At 36.4% G+C, this 17725-nt stretch overlaps 1 long non-coding RNA gene across 2 annotated transcripts; it reads right to left on the bottom strand.

Annotated features, from left to right (window-relative positions):
* Nucleotides 1-2689: 2689 nt before the first annotated feature.
* LOC131383195 (uncharacterized) lies at nucleotides 2690-15293 on the bottom strand. 2 transcript variants are annotated; one of them, XR_009213016.1, is made up of 3 exons: nucleotides 15205-15293; nucleotides 3246-3316; nucleotides 2690-2777 (listed from the first exon to the last, which is right to left on the bottom strand). It is a non-coding gene; the product is annotated as an uncharacterized LOC131383195 (long non-coding RNA). The 2 variants fall into 2 exon arrangements; XR_009213015.1 differs by having other exon boundaries at nucleotides 2775-2805.
* Nucleotides 15294-17725: the final 2432 nt, after the last annotated feature.

The raw sequence follows: 17725 nt of genomic DNA, 5'->3' as shown, positions 1-17725 counted from the left end.
TTAGAAAAATGTTATTATTCATTTTAAGTTTTTAAACAACTAATCATTTATTTCCCATGCTTCTAAAATGTATTCAAACAAAATACATTCTATATAATTACCTGAAATTTGCTTTTTTAGCTCCACTTAAGGTTCTTAAACTTTAGGTTCTCTCCTCAATGTTATTACAGGTAGCTGAGGTCTTCATCTATATTGCTATAGAGTATTATATTGTATGGTTGTAACACAATTTATTTGTTTATTCTACTGCTGATGGACATTTAAGATTTTTCTTGGATTTTTTACTATTACAAAAAGTACTCTGATATGGTTTGGATTTGTGCCTCTGCCCAAATCTTATGTCAAATTGTAATCCCCAGTGTTGGAGGCAGGGCCTGGTGGGAAATGATTGGATAATGGGAGAGGATTTCCCCCTTTGTGCTGTTCTCATGATAGTGAATGAGCTCTCATGAGATCTGGTTGTTTAAAAATGTGTAGCACCTTCCCCCCTCCTTGTTCCTGCCCCAGCCATATAAAACCTGTTTGCCTCTCCTTTCTTCACCTTCCACCATGATTGTGTTTCCTGAGGGCCCCCCAAAAAGCTGAGCAGATGCCAGCATCATGCTTTCTGTACAGCGTGTGGAACCGTGAGACACACTCTTTTCTTTATAAGTTACCCATACTGAGATATTTCTTTTTATAACAGTGTAAGAATGGGCTGATACATACTCCTATGAAAATATGTATGTCTTGGAATACATATACATATACATATACAGATAAAGATTGAAGATTAGAATTTCTAGTCCTTGTACCTATATGTTATTAACTTTTAAAAGTAATATCAGTAATTTTCCAAAGTGTTTGTACTTATTTGGAGTCCCGCCTGTGAGCAATATATGAAAGTTCTGTCATTTCACATCACCACTATTTGATATTTGAAGGCTATGAATTTTTATAACAATGTGGTTACATGTAAAATGGTGCCACATTTATGATTTTAATTTGTATTTTCATATTGCTATTACATTTGAGTGTAATTTTTAGTTTTTTGATAAAAATTCAAATTTTCCCTTCTGTTAACTGCAGTTTGAGTCTTTGTTTGTGTTTTATAATTTTTTTCTTTCCTTTAGTAGTTGTGAAGCTTTTGTCATACATGCTGAATAATATTCACTTGTCATTTTTATGCACGGAAAATAATTTCTCACAATTTGAGATTCTTGTTTTTGTTTTTTACAGTCCTTGATAAATAACTTTCAATTTATATACTCATATAGTAGAGGTTTCCTTTTTTGTTTGTTTTGTGTCAATTTTTTTTTTTTTTTTTTTTGCTGTCTTTAAATTATAAATATGTCCCCATGAAATGACTTCTAAAAGTTGATACTTTCATTTTTTAGATTTTTCTTTATCCCAAACTGGAATTGACTTTAGTGTATAATGTTGGGCGTACAATTCCATTTAGTTGTATTTTCTTCCTCATCCTTTCAATTCCAAATTGACCAAATAATTTAGTAATAATTAGGTTGGTTTTGGTATAATCTCATCTGGGAGAGGCAGGCCAAAGTTTGAGGAGTCTGACTACTGGATTTAACAGATTTATTTCCTTTAGACCCAAACTTCTGATAGCTGAATGCTATTTTTTTCTCTTTTGTTTTTCATGCTCGCTAGCCTTTTATGAATTAATTTGTTAATTTTTTTTTTTTTTTTTTTGAGATAGCGTTTCACTCTTGTCTCCCAGGCTGGAGTGCAGTGGCACCATCTTGGCTCACTGCAACCTCTGCTTCCTGGGTTCAAGCGATTCTCATGCCTCAGTTGCCCAAGTAGATGGGATTACAGGCACCCACCACCACGCCTGGCTAATTTTTGTATTTTTAGTAGAGATGGTGTTTCACCATGTTGGCCAGGCTGGTCTCGAACTCCTGACCTCAAGTGATCCACCCACCTCAGCCTCCCAAATTGTTGGGTGTAGGCCATCATGCCCAGCCTTAATCTGGTAATTTTTCACTTGATTTGTTTGCTATTATTTGATAAATTATATCCACCATTTTGGTTTCAGTGATTACCCTACAGATTTTAATATACATATTTATCAAAATCTCTGCTAACATTATCTCTACCTTACTCCTGACATTAGCAAGATTAAGAACCTGTAAATCCCAATCACTCTCTCTTAAAGTATATGCTATTGTTAACTATTTAGTTCAATATTTTAGACACCAGAGTTCATTACCATTATTTTTACTAGTAATAGTGCTTTTTCTATTCATAGTGCCTTTTTATTTTGCACAGATTTTAACTAATTCCTTAGCTTTTTATTTCTTCTGGTGTGTCAGACCATATAATCTGGGATTATTTTTATTCTGCTTAATGTTTAATTTTAGGAAAGTATGTGTCTATAATCTTGATGGGTCTTATGCTCATGTTTTGTTTTTTGTTTTTTTGTTCTTTTGGTTTTTTTTGAGACGGAGTCTCGCTCTGTCGCCCAGGCTGGAGTGCAGTGGCATGATCTCGGCTCACTGCAAGCTCCGCTTCCCGGGTTCACGCCATTCTCCTGCCTCAGCCTCCCGAGTAGCTGGGACTACGGGCACCGGCCACCACGACCGGCTAATTTTTTGTATTTTTTTTTTTTTAGTAGAAACGAGGTTTCACCGTGTTAGCCAGGATGGTCTCGATCTCCTGACCTCGTGATCCACTGCCTTGGCCTCCCAAAGTGCTGGGATTACAGGCGTGAGCCACCGCGTCTGGCCATGCTCATGTTTTTTGATTCTTCGGTGTCATTCTTCTTCGCTTTGTTTCCCCTGTCAATTCCAAAGAAATACATTGTATCTGTAAAGATGAAATAGGAATTGTAAGTGTCCCTCTCCCCCTATTTAAATGAATATGTCTGGATTCTTATCATTGACTGGAAGGCAGAAAATAATTTTAAAATGGATAGCATTCTTTACTATATGTATAACCAAATATTATAATTGTGTGTATGTGAATATATATACACATATATACATACATAATGTATAAACTTTTTATGGAATTTTGGAAGATGAATAATGTCTGTCTCCAAAACAAACATACATATTGTATATTGTATATGTATGTACATATATATGTACATACATTTTTATATACAGACATTATTCATATACAGACATTATTCATCTTCCAAAATTCCATAAAAGGGCCATACACTATGGTTGCATATTTGTTTAAAAGGTTGTAAGCTTCCTGAAAGCAGTGATAGTAGCACTGAATTTTTCTTATTTTCTTACCTGATGCTAAACCGAAAGCAGATGTTCCATAAATGACTTAGGCGAAGAACATGTTTCAATTGTGCTGGAGCCTAAAAGAGAAATAGTGTTTTGTGAAAAGATGATAGCTGAATGCTGGCAATAATTTTGCTTCTCCTGGGAAAAGAACACTGGAATAATTGTTCAAGGTGAAGAAACTGCTTATCACACTGAAAAATGTGAGAGGTTTTGCACACACAGGAAGGTGTCCTCATGCCTGATTATTACTGGGGGAAAAGAATTGAACACGGTTGAGGACCACCATTTCTAGAATTGTGTTCCTCACTTGAAGGTTTCTAGACAGGAAGTGAGCACTGATAGACAGACTGAAGTATTTCATATTTTCTTAGGTGGCATTTTTGTTCAAGGATTTAAATATTCTTTGGAAGTGTATATACACTTGTAGAGCTGTAGAAAAGAAAAAAATAATGACTCTAGAACAAAACTGCCTGGAGTCACATCCCAGCAAAACTCTAGCTAGCCATGTAACTATGAGCAACCGTTTATCCTATGAAGCCACTATTTCCTCATTTGTACAACAGGAATACTCATGAAACCTACCTAACATAATCATTGACAGTATAAATGAGTTAATATAGATAAAATGTTTAGAGCAGATCAGATTGGTACAATGTTAACATAATCTTTTCTGCTTTCCCACCTGGACACCAAGGAATTGAGAAGTGAGCAAGTGTCTTACTCATACTAGAAGGTTCCATATTTGTTTGTTTGTTTGTTTGTTTGTTTGTTTGTTTGTTTGTTTTGAGTCGGAGTCTCGCTCTGTCCCCCATGCTGTAGTGCAGTGGCGTGATCTCGGCTCACTGCAAGCTCCGCCTCCCGGGTTCACGCCATTCTCCTGCCTCAGCCTCCCGAGTAGCTGGGGCTACAGGCGCCCGCCACCACGCCCGGCTAATTTTTTGTATTTTTTAGTAGAGACGGGGTTTCACTGTGTTAGCTAGGATGGTCTCGATCTCCTGATCTCGTGATCCGCCCACCTTGGCCTCCCAGAATGTTCCATATTTCTAAAGGATATAACATAATAACAATAGTAACAATAGTAATAGTGATAATAGAGAAAATGTATTAAGGTCTTATTATAGATGTCAGTCAGTGTGATTTTATGTTACTTATGTCATTTGCCCCATCATGGTGGGGCTAGTTATATCATTATGTTCACCTTACAGATGAAGAAAGCACTGATTAAAGAGGTTTATTAGTTTGTTCAAAACCAAGTAAGTGGTAATATTTCAGCCGAATTACAGTACTCTTTGGTAACCACTTTGTTATGTTACCTTAAAACTGTCAGGAATTTGATTTAAAAAATGCATTAAATAAATAAGGAATGCATTTTCAATAAAACATCATTTATCTTCATAATAAATTGACTTTATAGATATGTTCAGTGATGGTAGTGACTTCACGTTCATTTTAGCATTGTGTTTTTTCAGTATCTTTACAGGTGCTACAGAGCAATGGTCTCCATAAGGCAAAATAAAATGTGGTACCCTGTTATCTGTTTCTTTAATTGAGCTTTTAAAATATATATCATTTGAATGAAATTATAATGATTTCATTAAACTCTTTTGCCCTTTCGCAAACATGATGACTATAAATGTGATAGGAAATTAAAATTGCCCATTGCTGGAGGAAAACAATCCAGCCAGATTGACCAATATGCTTACACGCTTGTCTGGAAACTTCTCCCCCTTAGATAGGGAAGCTGAAAGAGGAGGATCATTATAAATATCTATTTGTGTATCTGTAAAGAAATTAAATCATGCAAACTCAGCCTCAGAATTTCAATGAATCAATTTTACAGAAGGAAATCTTGAATTTTTTATTTCTTAGGGATTTCCACTTTAACAGAAATGATAACACATCCTGGCTTATTTTATTCAGAAGGTGATGCATATAGATTCCATGATTTTCAGTGGTAACCTTAAAATGAGTTTCCAAATACCAAATATTTTGGTATGGAATGATTTTTAAATCTAGGGGGAAAAGAGTCTATTAAGTACTCACAGGTGTGCAGGTCCATTTGCTGGATGCAGTATAAGCCAGCTGCTATCTAAGCTATGAGGCCTTGCATATTTAGTAACTTTGCCACCTTTAAAAATGAGTAAGTGTTAATAGATATGCTGGCATGTATTACAGGTATCACAGACGAAAGAGAAGCAATTAAATAACTTGATATGGCAAAGAAGAAAAATAAAATAACAATAAAAAGTTAGGGCCCAGAGACACACTGCTTCCGAGTTTATAAACAAAACAATCTCATTCTTTCCATCTCCATCTCCCTGTCTCTTTCTGTCTCTTTCTCTTTCTTTCTCTCTAGCACACAGGCAGATACACATGCACATACACATAGAGAGGATCATAACCAATGGTTCTGAAATCATTACAAAGAACCCAAGCTTAGTTTGATGCTGGTGCAGAAACCACCATCCTTTGAATCTATTTATAGGTTTAGCCTTTAGGGAGGGATAAGGATCACAGTGAAGGAAACATCACAAAATGAAAAATTTTCTTTCCAAAAGGACATTGAAAATTTTAGTTTCCCTGCATTGTATGTGTCTACTTACGATGCCAAAAGCCCCCCTCTCAAATAATTACTCATCTTTGTCATTCCCCTTCAGCATCATTCCTTCGTTTTTAACCCATTTTAGAAAGATATTCACTTTTAAGAAATTATTTCTCAAAACAACTACAGCCAATGACAAAGAAAGTGGTTAGAAAATGGAAGTGTGTTTGTGTGTGTGTGCGTGTGTGTGTGTTGAAAGAACCTTAGATTTGTTTGCAAATAGGTAATCTCTACACCTTTGTGTGAACATGATCTAAATATGATCCTCAGTAATGCCTCTCAGTTAAAAAATTAATTATTTGGTAATGGCTGAAAAGAAATAGATGACTTCTTTATATTCTTCCAATAAAAATAGTTAAACCCTTTGGGAGGCCGAGGCGGGCGGATCACGAGGTCGAGATCGAGACCATCCTGGCGAACACGGTGAAACCCCGTCTCTACTAAAAATACCAAAAAAAAAAAAAAAGTTAGCCGGGCTTGGTGGTGGCGCCTGTAGTCCCAGCTACTCGGGAGGCTGAGGCAGGAGAATGGCGTGAACTCGGGAGGGGGAGCTTAGAGTGAGCCCAGATCGCGCCACTGCACTCCAGCCTGGGAGACAGCGAGACTCCATCTCAAAAAAAGAAAAAATATAGTTAAACCCTGAATTAGTATGGTGTCCTATTTTTCAAATCACACACAAATACTTCAGACACTAGTTTTTGGTGAAATTATATCCTGAGATTTGATTTGTGAACCAATGGTTTCACATTATTTTCTGGTGTTCCCTGCCACTATAAATCCCCACCATATTTTAGTATGGATTGTATTATAATTGAGTCTGCCCCTAAGTTAGACTGAAAATTTCTTGTTTATTGGAAGGGACTTTTAAATTGTTTTCACTATAATGCCATTAGCAACTAGAACTGCTATTTGTAAATATCAAGGACAGACAAAATATATCTGTTGATGTGATGTTTGAAGATGTTTTTCCACAGAATGCTCATTACACATGGTAGAGACCAAGCCTTCACCAAAAAGATCATGTAAATGATTTATAGTGAAATGAATGTGATAAAGGTCAAAACCTGAAGTTGGAGTGGTAGGAGTAGCTGTCCAGAAAGTTTAAGGAGGATGCAGTTTTCTTCTCATTTTCTGCTAAGCCACAACCTCAGGTGAAACCTTATTTGGAAATAAGGTATGTCAACCTGGCAACACCAGTCCCAGTCCCCAGTCCTCTTACAAATGTTGGTGTTCTCCTTCCCCTATGTCCAATATATTTCCTCAGGTCTCTACTTTGGGACCAAGAAAGAGGAACTCTGATATTCCAACGTAATCCACATCCCAAAGAATTGTAAACCCAGACCAATACAATTTCCCTCTTTTAAGACTAAATTATTTTATGTCTCTTAGGGGGAAAAAAAGCAACAGGCACACATTTATTTGCATTAATATGTGGTTGATTAATATCCCCACACCATTTCTGTTCATTTATACTGGAAAATAAGGTACATGTTGGCCATAGTAGATTTTCTCTTGGTAAAATTCCAAGCACTGCTCCATGTTATAAATAACAATACACAAGCAGATGCAGAACTTGTTTTCTTGCCCTAGTTACCTCTAAGTTCAAGGAGTTCTGCTAGGAAACCTGTTTTCAGTATTGCTGCCTTCAGGACCACTTCTCTGCAACTGCTTATTCCTCATCTAATTCCTCTTTCTTCAGAAGGCTTTCTCGCAACCACAAACTCAGTTTCGGACCTCTGCCTGTGATCTTCCAAACTTGCCACCTCCTCAGACTTTTCCACCAGCCTTTCTCCTAGGTCATCTCTACCTGCAGGATCTTGCACTCTCATCCTCAACCCCAGCGTTTTCTTCCCAGAAATACCTTCTGTTCAATCCCCAAGACAACTGCAGAAAAGTCTAGTGGCCAGGAGTCACCAAAAGACCAGAGCCCAGCACCCGGAACATAGCAGCTAATATGCTGAGAGAGAGAGAGAGAAGTGCCAGTGAGAATATGATTGAAAAGTATGCACACGCATTCTCCTTGAATTTTTAGTCTTTGACTTGTTCTTGTATAAATCAGTGTAATAGTGCCCATTGTTCACAAGCGTATGAAGAAATGGACACTCATTTATAACAGCTGAGCAGGAAAAAATGTTTCAAACTTTTTTCTCAAGTACAATTTAGCATTATAAATAGAAATACATATTAGAAACCCCCAAGCTGTGCAAAATACTAATCAAGAACATGTGGTGTTTGGTTTTCCGTTCCTGTGTTATTTTGCTGAGGATAATGGCTTCCAGCTCCAACCATGTCCCTGCAAAGGACATGATCTAGTTCCTTTTTATCACTGCATAGTATTCCATGGTGTAAATGTACCACATTTTCTTTATCCAGTCTATCATTGATGGGCATTTGGGTTGATTCCATGTCTTTGCTATTGTGAATAGTGCTGCATGTGCATTTATGTTTATAATAGAATGATTTCTATTCCTTTGGGTGTATACCCAGTTATGGGATTGCGGGGTCAAATGGTATTTCTGCTTCCAGATCTTTAAGGAATTGCCACACTGTCTTCCACAATGGTTGAACTAACTTACACTCCTGTCAACAGTGTAAATGCATTCCTTTTTCTCTGCAACGTTGCCAGCATCTGTTGTTTCTGTACTTTTTAGTAATCGCCATTCTGACTGCATGAGATGGTATCATGTTGTGGTTTTGATTTGCATTTCTCTAATGATCAGTAATGTTGAGCTTTTTTCACGTGTTCGTTGGTCACATGCATATCTTCTTTTGAGAAGTGTCTGTTCATGTCCTTTGTCCACTTTTCAATGGGGTTGTTTGTTTTATTTCCTGTAAATTTGTTTAAGTTCCTTGTAGACTCTGGATATTAGACCTTTGTCAGATGGATAGATTTCAAAAATTTCCTCCCATTCCATAGGCCCTCTGTTCACTCTGATGATAGTTTCTTTTGCTGTGCAGAAGCTCTTTAGTTTGATTAGATCCCATTTGTCAATTTCTACTTTTGTTGCAATTGCTTTTGGCATTTTCCTCATGAAATCTTTGCCCATGTCTATGTCCTGAATGGTATGGCCTAGATTTTCAAGTTTTCAATGTAACAAATGAGTCTACTTTTGCTCATTTACTTAGTCGATCTAAGTTCGATTGACTGATTTCTAAATACCTACTCTCAATTTCTTATCTAGTTGATGAACCTGTAACAAACAGCAGGCAAGCATGGTCCCACTAACCTCACTTTGAGTAGCATTGTTCTAGCATTTCTGCTTTTTTGTGAATTCTTTGCTCCTACCACATCACTTTCTCTCTATACCCTTCTCTCTCAATAAAGTGCCCAAGTCATGTTCTTCCACCATGGTTGCTTGTCCATTTCTTCCCTCCACTGCCACTATAAATGTCTCTATCTCATATTTGTTGTATAAATGACATTTATTCACCAAGGCACAGAATAAACTGTACTCATGGGCTATTTATGGGGAAGGGAATTAACTGTCTTTCTCTCAAGGACAACAGCCCGAAATGTATGTGCTATGTTCAAGAAGGCATGGAAAATGTGGGCCCTATGAAAATATGCAGCATACTGGGTGACCAGCAGTACTCCTTGTCTGTTGTGTTCCACTGTTTTTGTTCTAAGCACTCTGTCTGCATTAAAGAGAACCTCAAACAAGAGTTTGTAGACAGGCACATGATCCAGCCCTCAAAAGATAAGAAGCCATCCATGCCTGGATAAGGGAGCAGACACCCAGCTAAGCAGGATCTAGGCTCATCACAGAACTGGAGAGAAAATTACAGCTGGGACTGAGGCCTAAAGAAAGACTCATCAATCTAGGAAAGGTTAGAGGAAAGAGCTGCAGCTTTGTGGGCACACACACCCCCAGAGTATCACTCAGGTGTGATTACTGGGTTAATACACTCCCAGATTTGCTTTTCCCTGGGAAATAGGTAGGCTAAGTCTGCAAGTAGGTAAAGCTGGTGAGGTGGAGGATTACAGCTATTTTGTTTCTTAGAAATATTGATACATTTCTTGGAAACTCAGTGTTTTCATCTGCAAAATGAAAATTAAACTAACTGTCTTTCCAGCCTGAAGGATTAGTGTAAACACCAAACAACACATGTGATACGGTTTGGCCCTGTGTCCCCACCCAAATCTCGTCTTGTAGCTCCCATAATTACCATGCATTGTGGGAGGGACCTGGTGGGAGATGATTGAATTATAGGGGTGGATCTTCCCCGTGCTGTTCTCATGATAGTGATTGGGTCTCAAGAGATCTGATAGTTTTAAAAACGGTAGTTTCTTTGCACCAGCCCTCTCTTTTAGCCTGCCACCATCCACGTAAGACATGACTTGCACCTCCTTGCCTTCCGCCATGATTGTAAGGCCTATCCAGCTATGTGGAACTGGAAGTCCAATTAAACCTCTTTCTTTTTGAAATTGCCCAAGCTCGGGTGTGTCTTTATCATCAGCATGAAAATGGACTAATTCAATATGTGAAAGAAGATGTATGCAATTCACTAACATATATATGTATATTTACATGCATGCATATGCATACATGTATGCATATGCCATTATTATAACTATAATTTGTATAACCTGAACCATCTGACTCCCAAACCTTTTATAGTCAGTGAATATGTGTTTATTGGTCTCTTCTGTACCTAGTTCTCTTGGGTAGAACTTTATATGTGTTTTAGCCAGACGTTTGCTTCATTCCAAAAAGACATCTTTACCTTGACCCAGTTCCACTACTTCCTTTAGATGTTTAAAAACCTTTTTTAACATCTTCATCCTCAAGATCATCAATTTCTATTTTATACATATAGATCGCCTTTGATATTTCTAAGTGTGATACCTTTCCTAGTTTTCCTTTTTAAGTCTTAGGCTTTATACTCTACACTGTTATGTACTTCACTATATCCTTTTCATAATTTGCCCTTTTCTTACTTCAAAAATATTTTATCTTCAGTGAAGCACCCCCACTCCCTCATTCCTTCACATGAGCTGGTAGAATTTGAAGTTTATTTCCCAAAGCACTGTCTTGCTACAGTTCACTTTGAAACATGGAAACACAATAGTAAATTGTGTAGTTCTTCCTCAGTCAGGTATATGAGCCCTTTTTTAACTCCTTCCTACTTTTCCAGTAGAATCTGAAAAATCCAGTACCAGAAGTGCCATATACCTGTGAGGTGAGCGTATAGACATAAGGTACAAAAGCTGTCACTGGAAGCCGCACAGTCAGCCTAGTGTTATTTTCCAATACCAGCTTTCCCCTTAGTTTCTTGACTTATTTTTCTTTTCCTTTTCCATATCTTATTTTATTTTGCATAATTGTCTCCTTTATAAAGTGCACTCCAATAATTCTCCTTGAGCTCGTTTCTGAATTCTACATGTCATAGTGCCACTTTTGCATCTGGTGCCCATGTTTATGATTTTGCTGCTTTGATCTGTTTAATTGTTCTTCTTCAGGTCTCTGGAGAACATTAGTTATATTTATGTACATCCTTGTGCCCTTCCTGTAATTCAAAGAGTGGTGTCATCTGCACTAAATAAAATTGATTTCACACTCAGCGTTAGCATCCTGTTTTCATTTTTGTATTTTACTTCCCTGAAAGTTCCTAAGAATCTGCTTATAAAATGTCTTTAGCCAGGCATAGTGGCATGTGCCTGTGGTCCCAGGTACTGAGGCTGAGGCAAGAGGATGGCTTGAGCCCAGGAGTTTGAAGGAAGCCTGGGCAACATAGAAAGAACTTGTCTCTAAAAAAGAAAATAAATAAAATATTAATTATATATATATATATATATGTCTGTTTATGGTGGCTCACACCGGTAATATCAACAGTTTGGGAGGCCAAGGTGGGAGGCTCACTTAAGAACAGGAGTTGAGATTAGTCAGGGCAACACAGCAAGACCCTGTCTCTAAAAATTAATTAATTAAAAAATTTTAAGTTAAAAAGTAAAAAAAAAAGTAAAATAAAAAATAAGGCAGGGCACAGTGGCTCACACCTGTAATCCCAGCATTTTGGGAGGTTGAGATAGGCAGATTATTTGAGGTTAGGAGTTTGAGACCAGCCTGGCCAATATGGTGAAACCGTGTTTCTTCTAAAAATACAAAAATTAGCCAGGCATGGTGGCTCATGCCTGTAATCCAAGCTACTCAGAAGCCTGAGGCAGCAGAATCACTGAACCCAGGAGGCAGAGGTTGCAGTGAGCCAAGATCGCGCCACTGCACTCCAGCCTGGGTGACAGAGAGAGACTCCATCTCAAAACTAACTAAGTAACTAACTAACTAAATAAATAAATAAGTAAATAAAGCCAGGTATTGTGCTATGCATCTGTAGTCCCAACTTCTCGGCAGGCTGAGGCATGAGGATTGCTTGAGCCTGGGGGGTCGCACCACTGCCTTCCAGCCTGAGTGACAGAGAAAGACCCTATCTCAAAATAATAATAAAAAAATAAATAAGTTCTTAGAAAGAGTTTTCAGATCATACACACACACAGAAGCTGGAAAAGTAGTTTTGTCTTATTTCTCTGGCACCTCGAAGTATACAGTCTTCACACACTCTCTCCCACCACTGAGTATGGGCTGCGGATGGTGGTGTTGGGAAATGTCTTCACATATTTCAACAATGTTCAGACAGATGGTCTTGAAGAGAAACTGTTTGTGTTGTTGTTTTTCTGATCAAACATTTGCTTCATTGAAATAAAATTAATGTTCTTCCCACTTTCCTCCTTCAGCATGCTGTCTCCTTAGCCTCCCCAAGCCAACAGCTTTTTTCCCTCCTGCCACAACACCTATCACATGTCCTCTATGCTATGCTTCAAAAAATCTTGAAATCAATGTCTACTTTCATAGATTTCCAACTTTTAAAACACATCTTTCAATTCTTAAAAAATAACCAACTAGAGATTCCATTGTAATGAGTATTTTCAAATATTGTCATAATTAATATCTAAGAATGTGCTTAATTTGACTGCAATATGTCATTACAGCACTTTCTTCTTTGAGTTCCTCAGTGCTTGAGCTGTGACCATTTCCAATAAATCACTTCCTTATTCTTTTGTTGGCACCCTGCATCAGCTCAGGTTCCTTTTCCTTTCCTGTTTCCCAAGTTCTTTTATAAATATCACTGTCATCATTCAGACAACACAAGCATTGCCATTGTTTTTCTTCAGTGCCAACTTTACCTGTGCCTTTTTTGCTCTTTATTCTGTCTCGATTCCTTGTGCAACCTCAGGTGTCTGTGGGAAGTGCTTTTACTTTTGTCCGGCGTCCTCTCTTCTCTCATCACCCTGACTACCTTTACAGACCTGTTATTTCTCTATAGATTTCTACTTCCAAGTCTTCACCCTGGTTTTCTGTCTGTGTACTCCTTTAAACATTTCTGCAGCTATTTTGCTCTTCAAATCTGTTGGCTCGCTTCCTTCCCTGGGGAATTTTCTTTATATCATTTTTTAAACATGAACCACCACTTTGTGACATCTGGAACGGTGAGAAGGGATTCTCTACCCTTGATCATCTCTCTTATATTTTTTAATTTCCTCTTGTTCTCACAGGGATATTCTCAACCTCCAAAAAGCTCTACCAAATTTTGCACTTTTGAGAAATTAATTTCAGCTATTACCATAGCAGATTCAGGAAAGCCAACGTCTTTCATGATACATTATACAACCTTTATTTTTCCTCATATGGAAGTACCATCAGTTCCTCTGACACACTTTTCCTAGGACTTTTTCGTAAACATTTACAACTATGAGCATGTATATTTAAATTAGTATCTTTCAATCTGGTAACACAGATAGGGTTACATATTTGACTTTATTGGCAAGTATTTGCAAATTAGGCAGACCTCATATCCTAGCCACTTATAAACTGCATGATTCTGTATCTCATTTTTCTCATGGAGAAATAGAGATAATATTAACTTGGTTTTTGCTAACTGTTGTTAGCTCTGTAGTTCCTATCACATTTCAGACCTATTTATTGCATGTGAGGTTTTTCACAAGATGCTTAAATCTCTGACTTTTAATTTCCTTATCTGTAAAATAAAAATAATAATACTTCCCCTTACAGAGGATGTTGTATATTAGCAACCATGATTATAAAGCGTCTGATATTCAATAAATAATGGTATTGTCAATGTTGATGACTATAATTACCATGATTCATCTTTCAATGTTTATTCTGAGAGCTAAAATGATCTCTCAATATTTGTTTTTTTAAAACCTGCTGAGAAGTTATTATATGCTTAAATATATTTGTATTTGTTTTAAATGAGAGCTGAGGTTACTTTAATTTCCCATGTTTATTTCTCTCTCTATTTCTCTTTTCCAGTTACGCATTGTACAGTTTGAATGCCATATCTGGAATCTCCATAGTATCCACACCAACAAGCCAGTGCTTAGAGCCCTGAATACAGACATTTACACATGGTAGATCTTACCCTATAGATTCAGTATTGAGGTTTTGAACTAATATGTACAGTTTTTAAAATTCCAATTTCCACCAACATTATTTTTCCTTTATGTGACATTTACTGAGTGTCCAAATTATGCCAGGCAATATGCTGGCCCCTAGGAGTACAAAGGTGAAGATAATGTCCTTGCCCAAAATGATTTTACAAAGTGGTGGGAGGTACCACCACATAAAACGGAGATTTACAGTACAAAGTGATTTTATCATATCTGTCAAGGTTCTTTGATCTCCCAGTTTTCAGTCTACCTTTTATTCTTCCTAAATCTATCTTTTAACTTTTTTTTCAAATCCTATGTTAATTCTTGCTTTCTTCTAGGATTTGGATTAAAATTACAAGAAGCCATAGTCTTCCCTTACTCACTTTAATTTTCTGACAGAAATCTTTACTCATGTCCCTGTGAGTCCTTCAAACAACAAAAAAGAAACTCTTCAAACAAAAAAAAAGTAGAGCATAATACAATAAATTATTCTATCCACATTACATAGATCCAACAATTATAATTATTTAGTCATATATGCTTCATCCAAATCCCAGGCATTATTTCACTCCTAAATACATTATTTGTATTTCTCATAAATAAATACATTCTCCTAACTCTAATACCATTACCCATCTACAAAAAATTTTACAATTAATTTTTCCAGTCATCTATTCTCCATTAAAACATCCATTCTATACTTATGAAACAAATGCCATGTTATTATGTTCATGAATCTCTGGGTCAGAAATTTGGGCAGTGCTCCGCTAAGTGATTGTTTTGCTCTGTATGGTTACTCAATGGTACTCACCTGGTGATGAGCCAGTCTAGATTATTCAAGACTGACTTATATGCACCCTGCCTTAGGTGGAATGATCTGGGCTGTTGAATGAAGTGTCTACGTGTATACTTACCAGATGACAGTCTCGAGTAGTTGAACTTCCTAGATAGAGCTTGGCCTCTCATGAGTGAGTAACCCAAGATTACTAGGCAAAGAACGCATGACTTTTAATGACCTGACTTCAGAAGTCACTATTGATGAAAGCAGCCACAAGTCTGCCTACATGCAAGGAGAGGAGTTAGTATGGAAGGAATGTAAAATAAATTTGGGGAAATGTCTTGAAAAAGCAGCAGTCTTCAATATATAATACCAATTTCATGTTTCAAAATTTCTCAATTTTCTCAAAAATATCTCTTTATACTTGATGTTCAAATCAGGCTCCATATAAGTTCTACATATTGCATTTGGTTGTTACTTTTCTTTAGTCTTTTTTAAGCCTTTAAATTCTAAAGGCTGATTAGAGTTACATGAGCATTCTGGCAGAATCATTTTTGAGGTGGTCTTCTAGGTAGCATATTGCATCATAATGAGACACATAGTGTCTGGCTGTCACATTATTAGTGATTGACCAGTTATTTCAGGAAGTGGCAGCTTGTTCCCTCCATTGTGAACTCATTGTTGGTTGGTTGGTTGGTGTTGGTTTAAATCTTGAAATCTGTAAATAATCCTTGGGCTGAAACTTATGATTTTTGAGAGTAAGCACCCCCTATCAACTTTTTACAAAAATGTTTTTCTTAAGTAGTTTATTATTCTTGCTTAATATAATCATTAAGTAGTGGTAGCAAAATGGTGACTTTCTGTGTTTCCCATATGTGTATTAATATTGACTTGAATTCATGTATAAAAAAGAAATTTTTAACCAAACAAGTTTATTCTGTCAGTTAAAATACACTTCTTAGAGAAAAAAAGAGGAAAACATTTAATGTTTTTTCTTCATTACTGATCTTCTGAGTAAAGTAACTAATGTACTCTATCCTCAATAACGATACAAAGATTTACCATTTTCAGTTTTTTATATTTTTGGAAATTATTTTTAGCTTTGTGGATATAAAATATATAATTAATAGTTACCACTTATTATTATTAAAATTCATTACAATTATTATTATTTTTGATTCTTAAATAATTACATCTTTGGCAGCAAGATCCCCTTAGAGTTGTCACTGTGATTTTTTGGCATAAAAACATTAGCTTATGATAGCTTTCTTGACTTCTAGCACAGCAAACTATTCTACAATCTTCTTGTACGTATCCTGCCCTAGACCCAAAACAAGTTATTTTTCCAAGCAGCCCTGATTATTTTTAGCAAGAAATAATATTTAGAGAACATGGTGTGTACAGGTGAGTGCTCAGAGCTACTGAGTTGTCATTGCTTCTAGGCATTTTCAGTGGACAGAGATGGGGAAAATTTTTTCACAACAACAGCAACAAACTATGAGTTTATACTTAACATTAAATTCAATATTAGAGTTTTTCCTTAACCTTTTAAAATTTTATACTTTTAGCTCCTTTCTCCTACAAGAAAAACTCTAAAAATACAAACTTTTATTTGCTTTATTCTACAACACATAAAATAACATTTAAATAACCATAGCGGTATCCTAACTAGAGCAATAAAACTGAATGAAGGTTTGCCTTCGGTTTCCTTTGTACCTATCCCCTTTAAGGATGTACTGCCACAATACTATCTTCTGAATCATGTTGAAATTATTAATTTTTGCCTGTGTGGTTACATCACCAACTTGATATGTTCATTTGTTTTAGTTTGATCTGAATTTTTAAGACTTGCACTTTTATGTAATTTATTTTTAATATATACAAATCTTGCATGTCTTAAGTCAGAATTAATAACAACATATGCTCAGAAACATCTCACTTTCATTCTTATCCTCTCCCTCTGTTCCCTGCCACCTGTATAAACAAACGTTTTTATTAGTTTTCATTTTGGCCTTCCAGTTTTGTTTTGTTTTGTTTTTCACAAATATAAGCACAAATGTTACTATACTATATTCAATACTTTGCTTCCTATTTTTGTTTCCCCTGTGGGCACCAGACAAAGCTGCATATTTATTTATTCTTGAAATTTCCATTAAAGACTGAAAACTGTCCTCTTTCAGAAGAAGGAATTACTAATGGTTAAAATTCTAAAATAAAAGTAAATGATAAGTTGAACAGAGAAGTTACTTTCTTGTTACTGAGAATAATGAGTGATGGAGATACCTGGGTAGGATGTTCTGGAAAGATACCTATGGGATTATGATATGAATCAGGTGAGAGGAGGGATGAGATGAATCCAGTTGCGTAGAAAGCAGACAGGGGCATATGTTTGACACATTCTAGAAACTGAGGGCAGGCCAGTGAATTTGAAATTTGTACCATGGAAGAAAAGAGTTATAGTAGGATGTTGGAGAAATAGAGAACTTGCAGACCAACAAAATTAATTTTTAAAAATTTAAATACGATGGAAAGCCACAGAATGGGTTAGATGGAGAAGTAACAGAATTTCATCCTTAGCTAGTTTGCTTTGTCAGCACAGTGCTACAAAATCACTTTTGTCCTCCTCTGAATGCTTTAACTTTTTTGAGGCTTTCTGT

Source organism: Hylobates moloch, unplaced genomic scaffold (genome assembly GCF_009828535.3).
Source record: "Hylobates moloch isolate HMO894 unplaced genomic scaffold, HMol_V3 SCAFFOLD_4, whole genome shotgun sequence".
NCBI lineage: Eukaryota > Metazoa > Chordata > Mammalia > Primates > Hylobatidae > Hylobates > Hylobates moloch.
Note: the sequence above shows the minus strand (reverse complement) of the source record. Positions and strands in the feature narration are given on the sequence as shown.